The sequence below is a fragment of the Heterocephalus glaber genome, unplaced genomic scaffold, assembly GCF_053883595.1.
Source record: "Heterocephalus glaber isolate CG9 unplaced genomic scaffold, H.glaber_assembly_v1.0 deba00001587, whole genome shotgun sequence".
Classification (NCBI taxonomy): Eukaryota; Metazoa; Chordata; class Mammalia; order Rodentia; family Bathyergidae; genus Heterocephalus; species Heterocephalus glaber.
The window spans coordinates 2155056-2175235 of record NW_028258365.1 but is presented as its reverse complement, the minus strand read 5'-3'; the positions used below and the strand labels follow the sequence as shown (position 1 = coordinate 2175235).

At 41.3% G+C, this 20180-nt stretch overlaps 1 protein-coding gene across 17 annotated transcripts in view; it reads left to right on the top strand.

The window, feature by feature from the left end:
• The window catches only part of Inpp4b (inositol polyphosphate-4-phosphatase type II B), a 1082298-nt gene that overhangs the window by 272913 nt on the left and 789205 nt on the right, over positions 1–20180 (top strand). For 8 of the 17 annotated variants that reach the window (XM_087193385.1, XM_021247702.2, XM_004868895.4 and 5 more), the window contains exon 1: positions 14001–14251. The gene's annotated coding sequence lies outside the window, so the exon portion shown is untranslated. Of the gene's footprint in view, positions 1–7309; positions 7406–14000; positions 14252–15056; positions 15223–20180 lie in introns of those variants that run through there. The other 9 variants (XM_087193371.1, XM_087193370.1, XM_087193373.1 and 6 more) reach the window with 5 other exon arrangements.

Here is a 20180-nt window from a genome sequence, read left to right as displayed (position 1 = left end):
AAACCTGTTTTTGGTCTCACAAGACTGTTTCTCTTTTGCTTGTCAGGGTAGAAGACAGAGAGGATAGGGAAGACTAAGATGATAGACAGAAGTAGATAAAGATATATATATATATATATATATATATATATATATATATAGAGAGAGAGAGAGAGAGAGAGAGAGAGAGAGAGAGAGAGAGAGAGAGAGGAGAGAGAGTTGAATCATGCCTGCCTATATAGAGGCCAGACAGCCCCCATCCAATTCACTGACACCAGTCTCTTCTAGAAACACCTTTACAGACACACCCTAAATTAAGGCTTTTTCAGTTCTCTAGTTCTTAATCAAGTTGACACCTAAAATTCACTAACACTCCAGGAGATACCAATCCTCCACAAATCCAATCCGTCAGAGTTGTTGTCAGATCTGTAACTGGAATCCAATCCCAGCATGCTGGCATTATAGCAAACACAGATGAAGCTAGAGGAAAAAACTTACCCAACAAAAATTATAAGATTTTGTTAATTTGCAATGTCAAAAACCTGGAGTATGTGTGGGAAAGGATTCAGACAGCTCCAAACCATGAAGGAAGAAGAATAATTTTAGATTGGGTTGAATATTTTGCAATGAGTACACTTGCCAGAGATTCTGGGTTCAATATGCTCATTTGAGCAGCTTGAAGTGTTTGACAGAAATATGGGTGCAACAGTAGTCAACGCTTAAGTTATGATACCAACAATTTCTTAGGATAATGTAGAGAAATGGATGTAAATATAAGGAAATAATAATAATTTATTATGTGAAAAATCACTCATCTACACCTAATTATACCTCATTAGAGGACCCAGAGGCCACTTCCTTCATTGAGGAACCACTCTCATTAGGAGATATCTAGTGCAGCCCAGACTTGTTGGTAGGAACTGCTGCCAGAAAAAGGACTAATTTCTTGGGGGAGATAGGAGTCCCAGGTGGCAGAATGCAGGGGGAGAGCACAATAGACGGGGACGAGAGACAGAGGCCGAGTGACTGCAGTCATCACAGGCAACAGGCTTGAGTGACAACTGCAGGCTTTGAACACCAGGGATCTTTGGCCATGGCTAACTGATCAGGGAAATTTCCAGAACTGAAAGAGATGTGTAGCCAGTTATCCCCTGGATCTGTATGAACTGAAATAAAAACACAACTTTAGGTAACCTGAATAACTATAATTATGTGTAATGATCCCTCTACCAGTCCACACACCCACAGCCCACAGAGAAAGGGAAAGCCAGGAACTCTTGAGGAAATAGTATGTCACAAGTGTGTACTCTACATCATCTTCTTTAGGAAAATGAAGCATTCAGATATTAGAGGCATTAGATGTGAATTCCAGCTAATGCTAGTCTCAGGAGATCTAGAATGCCACTGTGATCCACTACACAAAGGAGGTTTATTGGGGTCAGGGGGTACTGGTCTGGGTTTGCCGTGGGTCAGTGTGACACATTGTGAATGGTTCTCTGGTTACTCTCTCAATTTCTCATCAGTATCTCCACACTGGAAACACACTCATCAATAACTTCATGTCGGCTCACTGAACCTAAAAATGAAGGTTCTAGAAAGGCAAGAGGAGGCCTCTGTGCTTAAGTGACACCAACGTAGTGAACCCAAGGCTATGCTACATACCTTCAGGCACTAGGGAGTTTCTATTAAACAGCTGAAAAGGGCAGGGGCAGTACTTCCTACTACCCCCCCGATTTTCCTACCTCTGCACTAAACTCTTACATCCTCACTTAGCTCTTCTCTTTGACCAGTGAGAAGATAGGTAGGTCTATGGAATAATATCAATATGCTATCACAAACTCAATGAGAAAATGATTCCTACTGTTGGTGCATGGGGTTCATTTTCTAAAGCCAATAAGCACAGATTCTGATGCTTGATACACAGTTATCAAGTTGTCAAGAAAACTTTTTTAAAAAAACCCTAAATGCAAAGAGACCATAGGCACAACTTCCTTTCAACTGGCAAGAGCAGCAGTGGACCAATGACTATATCAGCTTGTCCCTGTCTGATAATTTAGTACAGGGATTGGCAACTTCCCCTCTAAAGGGCCAGAGAGATATGGGATTTGCAAGCCACATATGATCTCTGTTACATGTTCTTCTTTTTTTCTTTTTAAAACAGCCTAACAAACTAAAAATCACTCTTAGCTTTCAAGACTTACAGAAAATGGTTGCAGGCCAGATTTGGCCTCTAGGCTATAGTTTGCTGACCCTTGATTTTAGCTTACAGGGACTTTTGCCATCTCTCTAGCCTGCAGAATATCATGCTACACCACTATTTTGATAACCGTGTAATTATGAGGCCTGGTGAGCAGAAAGTAGCACATACCCTGAATATCTTGGTATCAAACTTTGATGTCAAACATGGAAGATAAATTCTGTGAAAGTTCAATGGCATGTCCATGACACAGAGCCAATTTTCAGAAAGTATTCTTTTTTTAAATTCTGGAGTTCAGAAACAAAAATCCAAATCAGGAGGGCCAGATACAGATTCCGGGATAGATGAACAATAAGTGTATCTTGAAGCTGGTTTTTCCAGTATTATGTGGCTGTCCTCAAATGCTTCCCATCAAGGGCCTTTGGAACTGACAACTGCCTACAAAAGAGTGTCTGATAGCTCAGCTGTCAGGAGAAGAAGGGTACCACAGCCAAGGTGCTTGAACAGTTAGGTCCCTGCCATGTTGATTTTGAACCGCTTTACCAGTAAACCACTTCTGACTGGGAGTATTGTCTGACGCAGATAGAAGCCAGTCAAATTTCAACTTTACTTTTATCTTCAAATTCCCAGAAAAAAATTCTGCCTACAGGTCATATGAAAATAGCTATGTTCCAAGGGAATTTAAAAGAAAGAAGCATTCAGGGATTGTCGAAAACTGTATAATTGTTCAAGCAGAGATGACTTTTTTCTTTATTCATTTTAAGAACAATTTAAATTGGTTTGTGCATAATAAAAATTTAGACTTTCATCAATACTTGTATAAAAAAACAGCAGCCTCTCTGGAATAAAGATTACCAAGAGACAATCAAGCTGTGGTTTACAATTTCACGTAGTATGCTTTCTATTTCAGAACTAATAAAAACCACAACTGCATGTTTTATTGTAAAAAAGCAGAAAAAATACTGGGCAGTATTTTCCCTATTTCAGAAAGAGAAAGCCCAAGAATGAATAACATATTAAGAGTTTGACCTGGACAGTGAGGGATTTGACTTTTCTGTGCTATCCTGGCTTAACCCCATCTCTAAGTGAGGTCTGCAGTGTTAAGAACTCAAATCTCCAATTCCATGACCTTGACTGGAAACAGTTTTTACTGCAAGTGTGTATACTTTCACCAAAGGCTATTTTCTTATGTACTTGAAGGTGCATTGGTTTCAGTGAGAACCCATTACAACCTGATGCTCAATATCCCTCTGAAGCTGATGCCCCCTGCTCACAAATCCTTGCTCTCAGCATTGATGCCATGCTGACATTTACAGTCTCTAGACAAGCATGGACACTTATCTAAGGATAGTCCACCTATGTATGGGTCAGTAAGCTGTGAGCTGGCCTGCTATGAGAGACTCTCTTTACAGAAGAGATGTTAATTACCTTCATCAATCTGGTGCAATCGTTTGCAATTTAGATTAAGGAGGATCAAGAACATTCAATTAGTGCGAAAAAGAGTGGATCCTTTAAATAGAAGCTCTGACAGTAAAGTCGGTGGGAAGTATTGATGCTGAAATATTCAGAAGAGAGCAGAACTGTGGTCATAGGTGACAAGAGTTTCCCAACCTTTTTTCTTCCTTCCCCTCACAGCTGTCTGGTAGAGGGTGACCAGGACCCCAGTGACAGCAATGCCAGAGGCTTCTCTGGCAGAGAAGAAAGACAGAGAGCAGATAGGACAAATATCACAGATTCCTAGTAGTTCATGTTTGCTTAGTGCAGTTCTGGCCCTTTTAACTATCACACAAATGCTCCTGACTTCTCCAGACTTTGAGGGTCACACATCCCGTAGCAAACAATTTAGAATGGTTGTATCTAGCATCACATTTGATTTTAGGAAGTATGGTATTTTTTCAGTCCAAAGAATGCTTCTATACAGTTTGGAGAGTCTCACAAACAATCATCTTTGGGTTCCAACTCCATTGCTGGCCCCTCCAGACTGTTGCTGCCCTCTTGTTCACTCAGAACAGAACAGAATTACCAAGGCTCAGCTAAGCTCCTGTTACTGCTCTTTACACAGATAGACGATGAATACAAAAAGAAATGACAGTGGAGAAAGAACAGGGAAACAACAGAGTCCTCAAGACTTCTAAAGTAAAAGTCCTCCCAAAGGAATAGTTGGGATGGGGAGTATGATAGCCTGCATGTATTTTCCCTCCCAAATTCAAATGTTGAAATCCTCAACTCCCAATGTGATAGTATTAGGCTGTGGGGTCTTTTTCTGGTAGCTTAAGTCATGACATTGGGGCCCTCACAAATGAGATTAGTGTCTGCATAAGAAGGGATGGGAAAGGTTGAGAAATCTGTCTTGAACACTGGGGATTATAATAAGAAGGTGGATGTTCATGAATCTGAAACAAGCTTCACAGACATGCTGTCTTCCAGTGCCTTGATCTTGGACTTCCCAGCCTTCAGAACTATAAGCAATAAATATTTGCTGTTTAGGCGTCCCAGTCATAGTATTCTGCTCACATGTTCTGAAATAAATTGCAGGGATGGGACAGAATGGTATGTGTTCTGCTAACCTGTTGCAGAGAGTACTTTCCATCCTTGAGAGGGAAGTACCTCTGATGATAGCCTCCTTGCCTGGAATCCACTCTCCACCTAATCTTTTGAGGTCTAACAAGAGACAAATCTAGTTTCTCTCTCATGAATTATCCCTAGCCCTTAGTTAAAAGGCAGGTTCCAGGAAACGTAATCATTCGCAGAGATATAATAGGAACTACAATGAGAAAACTGTTTTCATAATTATGTAGAGTTCTGCCATCTCCTGATGTATTGGACTTTCACCTGTAGAATATCACTTTTTTGGCTTTACCATTACAAAATCTCACCAAAGTACTTTGTCCCCAAAAAGCAATGGACTTGACCACATAATCTGAGTTAAATTTCCATTTAGAAAAATCCACAAAAATCCCACTGCCTTCTGCTACTATTCATCCAGCACATTCAATATATCAGTGTTTTTAAGAATTGGTGTCCACTCTCATCTGGAGGTTTTGGGTACAAAACAAGAAAAAACCATCTCTAGGATTTTATGTTTAATAGAAAGCATAAAATGAATCATTCATTTGCTTTCGTTATTACATTCATGAATCCAAAATTGAATCCTATAAATGTTAGTTTATTTTGGGCCAAATAAAATTGTTATCCTTGGTTGTCTGTTCACATTGATAAATTTTCTCAACTTTTTCCTTGGGGTTCAATGATTCTGTTTACTCATAAGTGCCATGTTTCAAAAGAAGAACATTTCTGAGCTATCTGCAATGGTTTCTCAGCTTTTACCTTAGAGAATATTGTAGTGCATTCCGTGTGAAACACTTATATTCTATTTACAAAGAAAAATATCTGTAAGTTTATATTTTTGTGGCATGTGCTGTAAAACAAACATGTCAGAGTATATAAAAGTTACTGTGGAATTTGAAAAGTCTTCAAAAAGTTAGTGATTACACACATGTGCATACTCACCTACTTCAGGATAATGGTTTTTAAATAATCCAGACAACCTTTATGCTCATAGCAACTCAAATTCTTTCTCTATATCTGCTCTGACATTATGATCCCATGAAAGGGCAGCACAATTGCTACCAGAAAAAGTAGAAGGAATGATATAGGAGGAAACTTGGGGAATTGGGTAGGGAAGCAGAAATCTGAGAGGGGAGAAGGCAAGAAACAAAGGAAAGATAAAAAGGTCAAAAGACTGACTGTGATTGTCATTGTTTCCTTTAGAGGTTGACTGGCAGTGAGGAGTTGGTAGATATACTCAGATACATTTTGAAGAACCTCAAACATTGGGCTGGGGATTTAGCTCAGTGGTTTCGCCACCTGCTGCGCAAGCTCAAGGACCTGAGTTCGATCCCCGGCACACACACACACACACACACACACACACACACACACACACACAAACAAGAACCTCAAACATGGCGTGTCTCAGAGACATCAGACACTCAGCATGGTGTAACATGTTAGAGAGAGTTGGCAGAGGAAAGTGCCTGAATGAATATGCTATGTGGGGTCCAAAGGTCCTGCCGACCTTATAGAGAATGCAGAAATTCTGAGAAAACTGAGTCAGAAGGTGGCCAGGACTCAGTAAACCCCACCCTAGCAGAAAGTCCAAAACAGCTGGTGGGGAGAGGTTCAAACTGGATCTAATTTGATTGAAAAATAAATATACATAACCTGAGCTCCAAGTTTTCAGAATTTTCTGGATCTTTCACATCTGTTACATGAAACTAAATAAAACAGTCTCTAGTCTTCAAAGAAGCTGTGAATCAGTGAAGGAGACAGATCAGTAAACAGAGGCAATGCAAGAAGTAAGGCAGCCAAAGTACAGTGGATGAGATTTTCACCAAGTAGACTTCACTTGCTCTTGTAGTATAATTTAGTCCAGCGGTTGTATTCCCTGAACTCCTTCATGTATCAAATGCCACATCCTTCATGAAGATATTCCGAATCCTTCCACTATATTTGTTTTCTCCTGCCTCCTAATTTTCGCAACACTCTAGGTACTTTATTGACACATAATGTCTCATCTTGTTTTGTACCTATCTGTACACTCAAATGCTTCCTTTATTTTCTCAGTTAAATTATATGCTTATCCTTGTGCCCCACCATTCCTCTCTCTCCTGTGCTCTTGGTAATATAATATTAAAGTAAATTGAGTGGGATATAAATACTAGAATATAAGTTTAGCAAAATCAACCCTAACTTTCCTAAATAATGCAGACGAAGTTTGTAACTGCTTCATCTTTTTATTCCCAGAGCGAAGTGCAATTTGTGGCAAATATTAGTCACTTAGTGAATACTTATTAGAATTGGATTAAAGACACAGGAAAAAGAGTTGTAAAAATAAACTGGAAGTTAGAAATGATTCTGCAGAGACTTTGTAGCAAACTCTAGAAAACTTTTTCCATATGCTGCCAACTTTAGCCAGGTTCTCCAAAAATGTGTTACTTTTCACAGATATTGGCCAATATTTCTGTGACAAATGTCAACTTTTAGGTAGTAGTGAAATAACTATCCTAGAGCGTATAAATGAGAAGATCACGCAGAAACTGATTTTGTTCCTTCTACGTCTCTCTCCTTCAGTCTTAGCAAGAGGATGCTGGGCAGAAGGAAGTGCAAGATAAATGCCAGGTTGTATCCTTATGATGTCTCACAGGATTCTCACGATCACTCTACAAGGTAGGTACTATCCCCTCCATTTCACAGGCAAGGAAAACAGAGATGCAGAAATCTTCTCAGATGTCACACAGACAGTGAATTGGAGTACCGTAAGTGGGACCTAATGTTATATGATTCTGAACACAATTTTTGCCCTAATAAACAAATTGAACTCCTGTGGAGAGGAGTCTCCAAAACACATGTTTAACTGAGATATCTAGGTGGGACTCCTTGTTCTAGTGATGACACTAGGTCTATTTTAGCAGAAATCAAGTTACCAAGGGATGGTAGAGCTGATTTATTCCAAGAAAAGTGACTTGAGATGATAATTTGACAAGATGATTAGATGTAGGAAAGTGTCTTAAAATAAGAAAAGAAGGGTATATTTAAATATTTAAGTTTGGAAGGTAAGATGGAGACAAGGGTAAACAAAACATAGCAGAAAATTCAGGAGTAGTGTACTTCTGGAAATAACCACTTCCTCCAATCTCCCTGATTATTACAAATACTTCCTGAAATGTGCCTGATATATGTTTCACCTCAATTTTATGCCACTTGTGACATAACTAGGTAATAAAATGTGGTTGGAAATGGGAACATGAAGAATAATTAATTTATACTTTTTGATGAATTCTGTGAAAAAATAAAAGCTTTGTATTTTTGAAGTGAAACAATATTACACTCTTACGTTTGAGATCTCAACATTTTGAATATAGCTGTCTCTACCCAGTGATTGTCTATAATATTCCCATTTATGAGTCTATTCTTTTTCTGGCATTTACTAAACATAGTCATGTAAGCTATTGTGTCATAATTTATAGACACTACTCCCTTGAAGAAAATAGAATACCAAATAATACTTTGGTAAAGAATTTTACACATATACATACACACACACATAAACACATGCACACACAATTTTTTAATTAAGAAGTTTCACCATAACAACCAGATTTAAAGAACCAAATCTCCTAAGGAAAATACTCTTAATCTGGAATAATAGATGCTATTCAGGGAGATCTATGAGCTTTCTGACAAGGTATTATACCTGTGAAGTATAAAAGATACATTAGAGGTATAAAATAGAATCTTTAAACCTCAGGTGGAAAAAGTAGAACATAATTTTTCTACCTTGAAAGTAACTTATTATATGCCCCCATTTGTACTCGGAAAACTTAATTTAGTTTTCTTAGAAGTCCTGACTAAGAATCTAAAGCAAGTCTTCCTGGTTTACATCTTAGCCAGTTTAAGGTACTGATGAGCTCTGTCACTGTTGTGGTAGCTTATTGGTTTAGATGACTTATGAAGGATTGTGACATTGGGGGACATCGGCCTCATCTGTTATTTTTGAACAGCGTCCTTCATATGTGTCTCCCAAGTGCACGTAAAGTATCGCACGGGGGGTCTGGTGCATAGACACTAAGCATACTGAGGTCACTGCTCTGGCTACTGTGGCCACATGTCCCTGTACCGTAGACAGCTGGGAGGATTCAGATGATTCCATTATTTATTTCACTCAGCCTTTACTTTTCACTGGCATTAACCTGGCTGTCCTGCCAGACAGCCTCTTGGGGCTTCCCAGCTCCATCAACTTTAGGCCTCCTCCAGTCCACAGGCACCAGAGTCCTCCTTGTCACTCGGACAACATGAGAAAGTTCAGGGATCCTTAGCACTTGAGGATCTAGATAAGGCAAACTGACATTTGTATTTCTTTTTCTACATACACTTATGTGTTTTAGGCTTTTCTGTCAAGACTGAGATTTTCAAAATAATCCAATGGAAAAACTGGCTACAAGGTTTGCTCTTGGGTCCTTTTTAAATAAAAGTGAATCTATAGCATGCCTTTACTCTTAGACTTGCTCTGGAATATTGTTCTCATTTCTTCTAAATTCATACCTTGAAGCTCTAACCCCTAGTACTTGAAAATACAACTATATTTGCAGACAGGGCCTTTATAAGAAATGATTGACTTAAAAGGAGGGAATTAGGGAAGGCTTTTATTCAATATGGTTCATGTTCTTATAAAAAGAGGAAGTTTAATACATAAAGAGGCCTCAGGGAGGGGTACTCAGAGAAAATACCACATGAGGAACCAGAGAGAGGGTGGCATCTTTGAGCTGATGAGAGATGCCTCAGAAACAATACTGTTGGACTTCTAGCTTCCAGAACTGAGAAATAGATCTCCATAGACTCCTAGTCTTCCGTACTTTACTATAGCAGCACTAGCAGACAAATACAGCATTCTTCCCCACATTCCTTTCCTCCTAAGGTCTCTGTCTTCTTTTATACCTCAGCTCATGTAGGTCTCATTCAGGGGCAGAGTGGAAGGAGAGCATCCTAGCTCCTGGGTTCACATATGGGCCACACACAGAGTTTTTTTTTTTTTTTTTTTTTTTGCTTATATATACTGGTAGTTTGCATATTTTGTCAAGAATCTGGAGTCTTTGTTTCGGCTGTTCAAATGAGGATGACTGGGAGAAGACAAATGGAACATGCTGTCTGAAGATCCAGATCCCAGTACTATGATTCATATCATCCTGCTATAAATGTATATGCCTAAACTCATTTTTTTTCTGAAAAACTCTACAACTCTCTCCAAATTTTCTAAGGGGTTTATAACCATAAGAATGTTAAAAATTTCCATCCTATAATATTTTGAAATATGATTCAATTTCAAATCTATAATTTATATACAACTTTAGAAATGCAGTATATTACTTAAGGTGAGAGCAGAATGTTTACCTTCAGTAAATATAAAATCATCTTACACCCATTTGCTTCATTTAAAATATCTGTGATTTCATTTGCCATAAAAATAGAAGCTAAAGTAAACTGTCTCTGAGAAACTTAATTCCTTCTTCATACTTAGTCTCATGTCAAGAGATCATAAAATCACACTGCTACTTCTACTGGGACAAGCCAGCAGCAGAAAGGGATATTCCATCTCCCTCAGCACTGAGACTCACATAGGCATCTGTACACCACAGAATTGTTGTTCCTATGTTTTCTTCCTTACACTCTATTATGGCTTGTGTTTAAATGTCCCCTCAAAGACTTATGTGGTCATAGGTAGGGCTTTTCAGAGGTAGCTGGATCTAGTGTGTGTGATGCTGGAATTAAGGGTGTTTGATTAATAAATTAGTCTACTAATTTGTTTGGCATAGCTCTGGGTGTGGATCCTGGGAAGGCCTACCCTGGGCATGAGTGCCACCCACCCTATGGGTGTGTAGCCTGGATAGATTATAAAAAGATTATTACAGAAAGAGGGCTGCTGTCATCACTTGCTTGGTGCTTGCTACTTCACTGCTTTGCTGCCCTCCTGCTTCTGCCTGCTGTGATCTTTTTCTGCTCTGCGATGCCTTCTGCCATGCCACCCTGCCTTGGAGCCAGCCAAGGACTGTGAACTGAAGTCTCTACAAACTGTGAGCAAAATAAACCTCTCCTCCTTTAACTTTTGGTGTCAAATATTTTGTCTCAGGAATGAGAAAAGTACTTAAAGCAAGGTACTCGCCTTACCAGTTGATCTAAATGCATGAATAACAAATTTAACTCTTGCAGATAATGTTTTAAAAAACTGAGGTGTGTGATAGTTAACTGTTGTGTCAATTTGAATAAGAAACGCCTAACTAAATTGGATTAGCATAGTTTCGGGTGTGGCTGAAGGGATTTACTGAAGACAGAAGACCCCCCTCGGTGTGAGTGGTACCAACCAATGGGCTTGTTGCCAGAAGGGAATAAAAGGGAAACAAAGAAGGGAGGCTCTTTCTGTTTCTTCAGAGAAGTTCCAGTCTTCACCTTCACCTTGCACGACATCTCCTGGCTTCTAGCACAGACTTTTCAGCCTTGTAGCACAGTCCTTGGACCTCCTGATATGTACTTATGAAGGGTGCTATAGTGAGCTCCAGGCCTTTGCCCTTTGATTGGATCCTTCATATCTCCAGCCCGCAGACGATCTTTTGCATTCTTCTACATCTGACTGTGTGGCCTTTAAGCCTTCTTTGTAAATTCTTACATATTCATATATCTTACATTAAACCTGTTTCTCCAGTGAGCACTGACTGACACAAGATGAAAACAAGGGATTTTCTTTACAAAGTATCAATACTACAAATCAACACTATGGTTAAGGAAAACCCTCTGTGTGGCACTACATTTTAGAAGAGATTATAAAACTTTAGATACACATTGTGTTGTAGCAATCTCACTGAAATAAAAAACTCCAGGAGTGATGAATGTACGGAAAGACTAAGCTACCTCCCTGCAAAGGGGGTGTGAAACCAGTTCTGCATATCCTGACTTGATTTTATTGCTTTAGACAGCAAGGTAACTACTGAGAATCACCTATGGCCTCTGGTCCTACAAAAATATTTCAAAAGGAAATGAAAAATATTTTGTTCTTCTTTGGCAAATAGAGTTATGTTTTGGGGGCACAACTAGCTGAAAGTTCAAGGTTTGTAAAGTAAAGGCTGATTGAGTTTTAAAAAACCACAAAAGCATCTGAATCCTCCAGGTTTATTCAAGGAAAATGCTGCCAAATCACCAAAAAAGGGTAAATATCAGGCTGATAGATGGATTTTTAAAAATTGTCATGTGGCACATAGATGTGATAGGGTCCTGATAACAACTTGTGTCCATTTGTCTATTTGTCTCTCCTAAAGATATACACAGGTACATCACATCTTCCTCAGGCACCCTATAAAAGGGCTTCATCAGCATGATCTATGTCTGAATTTTAATTACTGTCTAATAAGGTTTTCTGGTACCTTGCTTTAAGTGTTCATTTCCAGAGTCAATAAGTGTGTCTATTTTACAATTCTGTATTTTAGGAGTATTTAGGACTTCTGGCAGTGCTACAGCAGTCCACATGCACGCAAACACCCCCCACACACATCCTTCCATGTGGAGGCCAGATTTATTAATATTTTCAATTCCGTGGCAAACCTCTGGCACCCTAATGTTCTAATAGTCTTTCAATTTTTTCTGCATCTTAACAAAAGACTGAAATGTCTGTATTTTAACAAAAGGAGGCTGTTGTGCAAAAGGCTGAAAGTCTTAGCAGGACTCATCATGTTGGAAGTGGGTACTCTGAAGTACTGCCCCATGCAGCAAGACTCCAGCAGTGTAAGCAGCTCTTCAGGGGTGTCCCGCGCCCTGACAGGACAGGATGACAACCGAGGTCCCTCACCTCTATTCAGCCTGCCTGTGGTTGTGGCTGCACAGGTCAGAGACAGGTTTGACAGAAAGAAGGGACAGGGCTTCAGAGAATAGGCCAAGCACATGTTCTGGACCATGGTGCTTATTAACTTATTCTATAACCATTTGTTGAGACTACAGCACGTGGTGAAAACAAAACACCCCCGAACCCAAACAACCCAAGTCCCCCGCCCTCAGTGAAGAAGCTTGTAAACCAGTAGTAGTCAAGTGCTGGTAGAGTGAATGGATGCCTGGATCCAGGCAGCGACAGCAGGGGTGACAGCTGGGGGCAGACAGCTTCCCACTTTGTGAAACTGTTAAGCACTGACTTAACCCGAACTGATTTTGCCATCCTGACTAGGATTATAGGTTTTTCGAATGGCAAATGTTACACTTCCATGCCAGCATTCATACTGTTTTATTTAAAATATGAATTTAAAGGGCCAGTAAGGAGAGAAAGGCTGAGGGGCCATAAGGGCCAGCTGGGGCCTGCTGCAGCACCTGCGAGCAGCTCCACAAAACCTTTCCGACAGAACCAGCAGGTGGCACCTCTAAGGCGCAGATGGGGAGAGTCATTTGCCCCACACCCCACAGCCTGGAATAACCAGGCGGCGTGCTTTCCCCCAGTGGGCTTGTTGGCGAGGAAGTGGGAGAGTTTTAGTCTCCTTCCAGACTGCGTGATTACATGCCCCGTTTTCCTGACACCCCAAACACGACGGGGGCGGATTTGTCCCCACGCACTCAGCTGTCAAAGGCGCGTCTCACGCTCCCTGGGAGCAACTCGGCCTCAGCCGCACACTGCACCGTGGGGCTGGCGGTGGGCGGCTGGGGGTTGCTCTGAGTTGCAAGCAAAGCCAGTGCCCAGGTCTGCCAGGCCACACCAAAAGGCAGGAGTGGCAAGAGAGACGGGTTCCCAGGGCGACGACAGACAAAGAATCCCCCGAAGTGGGGCTACGCTTCACACACCTTCAACCCCCAGGCGTGGGCTTGGGGACAGTCCTTGGCTCAGGTCTGGGGCGCCTCCTCCCGCTGGAATTTTTCTGGGAGGTTTCTCCTGCTTGGCCTCAGCTGAGCGACCCCAGGTCACCCCTCCTCACCGCAGCAGTGATACCACCACCCTAGGCTGGATGTCGTTGTCCGAGAGCGGACGGTCTGGGTGCGTGTCTGGGTCATTTCGAGGTGTGCGGCTGGGCCGCCAACTCCGCACCCTGGGTCGCGGGAGGCGAGCTGCGCCAGTTGCGCGACTATCTCCGTCGCTGACGCTCCTATTTGGTGGCTGGTGACATTGGGAGGAGACCGCTTGGAGAGAGCAGACGAGGAGGACGAGGGCAGGCCCGGTGGGGGAGGGAGAGTAGCAATTGCGCCAGGGGGCGTGTGAGCCGCGCGGCGGCCGCGCCGATACCAACTTCTCCCGGGCGCGCGCGGCTGGGAGGGCGGGGGGCGCGGCCAGAGCCCGAGCCCAGCTGAGGGCGGCGGAGCTCGGAGCCGCGGCCCGCACCCTGCGCCGCCGCCTGCTGGTCTGCTCCAGGTTCTCGGCCCCCGGTGTAAGGCTCCGGTCTATAAATAGCAGGTTACAGCTCCTTCTCCGCGCGCACAAGCTCAGGCGCGAACCCAGGAAAGTCAGCCCAAAAGTGTCTGCCGCCGCCGCCGCCCCCCGCTCAGCCTCCGGGAGAGGTAATGACCCGCCGGGAACCGAGGGCTCGGTGGGGGATCTGGCGGGGTGGGGCGGGTGACGGAGGAGGACTCAGCAGGCGTTGGGGCGAGCCTGGGGGCGCGGGGCACGTCCTGCCGGGGGTTGTGGGGGGTTGCGTTTTGCACCAAGTTTCACAGTGTTGCAGCCTCCGTCGCCCCTCATCCCTGCCGCCCGCGGGCGGGGTGTGCTGCCTCTCCGCGGGCTACCCCTGGCCCCGCGCGTACTGTCTCGCCCGGCGCCCCCGGCCCGGCCCGGCGCGCGCGTGTTCGCACTCACTCTCCCGGCACGGCTAACTCTGGGCTCTGGCCTCACTGACCTTCCGAGGCTGCGCCCACCTGCACGCTCCCTGGCAGATGCCGCCGTGGCCCCGGCTGGCTCTCAGCCTCAATCCCAGTTGCAGGCGGCCGCCGCCGTCAGCCACGGAACAAGTGGTCCCTTCGGCGTGGAGAGAGTGGGGGTAGTGAGGGGCGCTGATGCCAGACACCCCATTTCCTGATGCTTCCTAAAGCGCCCTCCCCACGATCACCCCCAGACGCAGCCCCAGCAGTTCCCTCCCGCGGAGAAGCCCGACTGGTCTCCCCTGGCTACCACCCACGCACCTCCTCTCCTACTTCAGAGGTCTCACTAGGACTGAGACAGGCAGGGCCTCGGCGGGCGGGCGCAGGGGGACCGGAGGTCACTGCTGGGAACGTGAGAACTGTGCTGCTGACCCCTCAGGCTCTTCTGAACCCTCTGGAGGCCCGGAGCCAGGCCAGTCTAGGAGCCTGGTTCTTGAATGGACTTAACAGATTTGTAGCTGGTACTAAGATACGGATGCTCGAGCTGCGAATACCTGTGTTTGCCTCTCCTTGCACCTCCGAACTCTCTCCCTTTGGAGCGGTGTTTTCTGACCCTGAGAACACAGCAGAGACGGGCCCAGCGCTTTCTGCTTGGGGACAAGCGGGTTTCTAAGGTGAGGATGTGTATGTTGATTAGGTTGTCTCTGCTGCACCAAAGTTACTGGGAAAACCCAGTGGAGAGGAACCCGGCAGTTTCTGTGTGGGGACAAGAGGTTTCTTGAGGGTGAGGATGAGCATATTGATTTAGTTATTGCTGCTGCACAAAAACTTGGTGGGAAAACCTGACGGGGTTTTTTGTCACTTTTAGTGACGGAGATTGGTTGCTTTGCTTCTTTTTTCATCTCCGAAAGTTTTCTTTCCTCTTCCTTAAATGTTATTTGAGTCCAAGTGTACCATTTTGCTTACCTTCTTCTTTCTCAGTAGGAAAGAACTTGTTTGTAAAGGTGTGACTCTTGAAATAGGCAGAAACCTAGAAAATGGAGGGAACTTTCATCTTCTCTCCCTGAAGACGGGCACTTGGTAGCCCTTTCTCAATTGCACACCTACTTCAAAGGCATTGCTTGTAACAGGAATGTTTTTAATGCTCTTGAATCAGAAGTGGTAGCAATGGGACCTAGTGCAAAGGCAGCACATGAGGTACCAGAATCACCAACAGGGCAGCCGGGTGACGGTGTGTCGGAAGTTGAGTATGGAGAGGACTGGACAAATGGAGATTATCAGCCCACTTAGTAGACGAGGAAGGGCATTCTGTCATGTTCCTTTGCGAAATACTCCAGTAAAGCATTGGTAGGAAATTAGAATAAATTACCAAAAGCTTTGTGACAAATACTTAGGAATTAAAAATCAAACCTGTTGGATTTATAGTAATTCAAAACGCTTCTGCAATGGTACCCTTTTTCACTGCAGTTTTGTCTACTGTGATTTAAAAGTTTGTCCTTGAAAGGTTATGAAATGAGCATGTGAAGAGCCTCAGTGTCATTAGCAAACATATTTGCTGATTAAAATACTGCTCTTATTTTAGAGGAATATTTTCTTTGATTAGGCAAATATTTATTTTTGATGAGCTAATGACCAGTTGGGAAGTACATATTTCTAGCAGCACGCTGATAAAGTATAAAGACAACCACATAGACCAAGTTATCTTGTCCCTCCAGACACTTTAAGAATCATGTAGTGAAAGTTACAAGCAAAAGATATTCTTATAATGTTGAGTTTGAGCTTCAGTTTGGGGATGCAAGGTTTAACTTCATTTTGGGGATGCTCAATGAATGACTTCATTTCTTATAAGATTGTTGTCAAAATACTAAATGCTTTTCATACTATAGATTCATTAGTTAATTTGTTTATAAAAGAATGTGATTATATTTTAGTTTTGTGAAATGGAAAATCATTAAGAGCTGGGAAAAGCCAGATATTTGTTCTAAATTGTGCAAATTGGAAGTTATTTATTTCTTTTCTGAAACCTAAATAAGATAAATCCTCACATGAGTAACAGAGTTAACTTTCATTACCTTCAGGCAAAATGCAAGAAGGCAATTCTCAGATAGGCATAGAAGCCTTCCAAACTGATCTTATATCTCTTAGCAACCAAATAGATATCAGTTTTCAGGTAGGCATCTAACATCTGAAAATACTAGTCAAAAAATGATAGGATCATAATTAGTGAATAAAATGCTTACTGAATATTTCAGAGTGAGCAATGCCCAGTGGTGCTAATATTAGTTATATAAATATCATACATTTTAGGGTCTGTGTAGAATAAATCTTTGTCTTTTCACATGGGGTTTTTAATAGACAGAAAAGCCTTGCTTTAAATAATCTCAAGTTAAATGTTCAGTGGAAGGTAATATCAATCTCTTCTGTATTCTGTACTTTACTTTTTCAACATGACCCATTTCTTTCTAAAGCCCTAAGGCATCTCCTGAAAAGGCCATGTTGTTACTACTTTTTTATGATGAGTTAGAAATCCCTGAGCAGAGAGCCCCTTAGAACACACTCATAATCATACATACTTCAATACTGATACTTAAAAAATATTGCTATTCAACCAATAATTTCAGCTTAAACATTTATTTCCAGATAAGCCCAAATGGTGCTGCTGTGATTGAACTTTTTTGTGTTAAAAAATGCTTATAATCTTTGTGTTCCAAAACTTTAAATAGTGTATTACCTAGAAAAGGCACTAAGTTATGTGGGGGGAAATTAAGGAAACTTTCACAGTCTCCAGCATAATTGTCATTTGAATTAAAAGATGTTAGTTCATTCTCTTTATGCATTTTCACTACTTCGTAGGTTAATTAAAGCATTTACAACTCACAAAATTCTATGGGTTATAACCATATATATATGGTTACATATATGGTTATATATATGTTATATATGTTTATATATGGTTATATATGTTATATATTTATATATATGGTTATATATATATGCCTCTACAGTGGGCTTTCCTTAAATATGACACAGTTCTACCTGTCATCTTCTACCTTGAAAGTATCTCGTTGAGAAATCTCCAATGGAATACCTAAGAGCCTTAACTTTAGCTATTTTTTACAATTGACTTTGTAATTCTACGACATGTTGGCTATTATGATAGATGTCATCTCATACAATGCACTGTTTTTTCTTAATTAATATTTCCTAAGACTAGTTTCTTGAGTTGCAGTATTTTGAGTTTGGTGCCTTAGACCACTCAGCCATCCTGACACTTGAATTGCAATGTTTTGAATAAGTTCTGTTTTCTGCCTTAGACAGCCATCCCAACGAGGTATCCTGATTGTGTGTTGGAGGGCTTACAATAACCCTCTGAGGAATTAAGTGAATTAGACAGTACTTGAGTTAAACTGATTAAAGGAAATCTTGAGTACAGTAGTTTTTCTAAATCCTATGGCCTTGATTAGAATTTCTTCTGGGAGTTATCTGCAGTCATGATTTTTTTTTTTTTGGAACTGGGGATCGAACTCAGAACCTTGTGCTTGCTAGGCAGGCTCGGTGCCACTGAGCTAAATCCTTGGCACCTGCAGTCATGATTTTCATGGAGGTGTAGATAACACTTCCTTCAAAGGCAGAAGCTCAGTCTGTCCATCCATCCATCCATCCATCTGTCCATCCACCCACTCACCCACCCACCCATTTTTACTTGCTGTTCTGGTTGTGAAAATAAAGCAAGGCAACAGGCCTAATAGTGAAATTACTCAATGATTTTCTCTGATGTTTTCCCAGGATAGAAAAGTTTGTGAGAAACAGGGGCAGCCTTGTGTCAGGCTGATTTTGAATGCCTGGAGTAACAATGATGATGAAAAGCACCCTCCCAGATAAAAGAAAAATATAAATCTTAAAAATATCCCTGTATTAACTATTTATAATCATTCATTTACACTTTTCCAATACTGTCAAAAGAGAACCTTAGCTTTTTGTTTCTCAAGAGAGAGTGCATTTTAGTATATGTGCTGCTGAAGCGAGCACAGAGAGTGCATTTTAAAAAGTTAAGCAACTGTGATTGAAAGAGGATCTTTTTAGTATTTCCGCTATGGAAGACTTAGCAGAATCATGCATCTTTCGCTCTTTACTTTAATCCTTAAGTAAGGGCATCACATAGACCAGATGCAAAATTACCATTTTAAAATAAATGAGTCAGATAGTTCCTGCCTGACCATAGCAGTGTCATTCACAGCAAACTTTTCTTTAGTACTGTGCACATGGTGAGAATTTCACTTTCATGGGGCTTTGCTTTTCTAAAAAGATGAAAAAGTGAGAGATGAGCTCAAGAAACGAGCACAACCAGAACACAGAAATCATTCCAATAGGGAAAATGAAGTAGCAAAGTCAGTGGCATCTTAAGTTGAAATTATAACCAATATATGAGTAGTGATTACAGTTGTCTTCAAAAAGCTGATCTTCTCGTATCATTAGTGATTATTTTGGCAAACTTTAATGCCTTTTTGAGCATCTTCCTGTCAGATTTGCTAGAAACCATATATTCCACTCAGAGATCAGCAGTCACCTTCATAACAGAATGCGTTGCATAGTTGCTGCACAGTATAAAAGATCACATTTAAAAATTCTTTTTATCTTCACTAACAAAATCTGCAACTTTTTAATATTTACTAATCAAATTGTGACTTTCTGATTATGAGACACATGATTTTTGTGGTGTGTAGCCTTCTGCTGGAAATCTTTGACTAAATATCTCACATTTGCTCTTCTGGGTAAATTTGCTTTAAAATACAGCATTTCCGTGATCCTGGAGCTGTGCATTTGGTGTTAGAGACATTTAGCACTAGGTGGCAGTGCAAGATACTTAGAAGCCTTGGGTCATTTTAATTGCAGTAGATTCATTTTTAAAGCTTGTTTTAGAAAAAACAATTTATTTATATCATGAGTGACTTAATGAAATTAAAATCAACAGGCATATAAATCCTTACTAGTATATTTAGAAGATCTATTATTTATAATACTTTAACAATTTGATAGTAACAATTTAACACCGCTTTTATGAGGGTCTGCTTATGTGATGAACAACTGTTAGGATTAATTGAATTAAATGTGCCAGAATTCTGTTTATGAGTGGGTAAGAGAAAGGGTAAGAGAAAAGTAAATGAATATGATAGAAAAAATTATGATCATTCTAAATAGACATTGTATTAACTATTAACCAAGTGCATTTAAATTCTAATCCTCTCATAACATCCACTGGGCAAATCCATTTTTCAAGTAGTCAAAGCTATAATTATTAATTTTTATTCATCTTTTTGCCCTTGAGACAATGCAAAAAATAAAATAAAACAAACAGTGCAGACTACCTTGCTGATACTTCAGCAGACCCCCTAATATCCTGTATAATCGTGATGGCTTGGCCACCACAGAGACCAAATTGGACCAGCCATGGGAACACTATGATTTATTGGTCATTTGACAGCTGAATGTCATCTAAAACATTTTTTCTTGGTTCATCTGGATGTAGCCATCCCTGACTTTGGCCAAATGATTAAATTATGAGTCATAGCAGAGTTTATCAATTTATCCTCTCATCTGTGCACCAGAATAGGATGTCTGCATTGACTGGTCA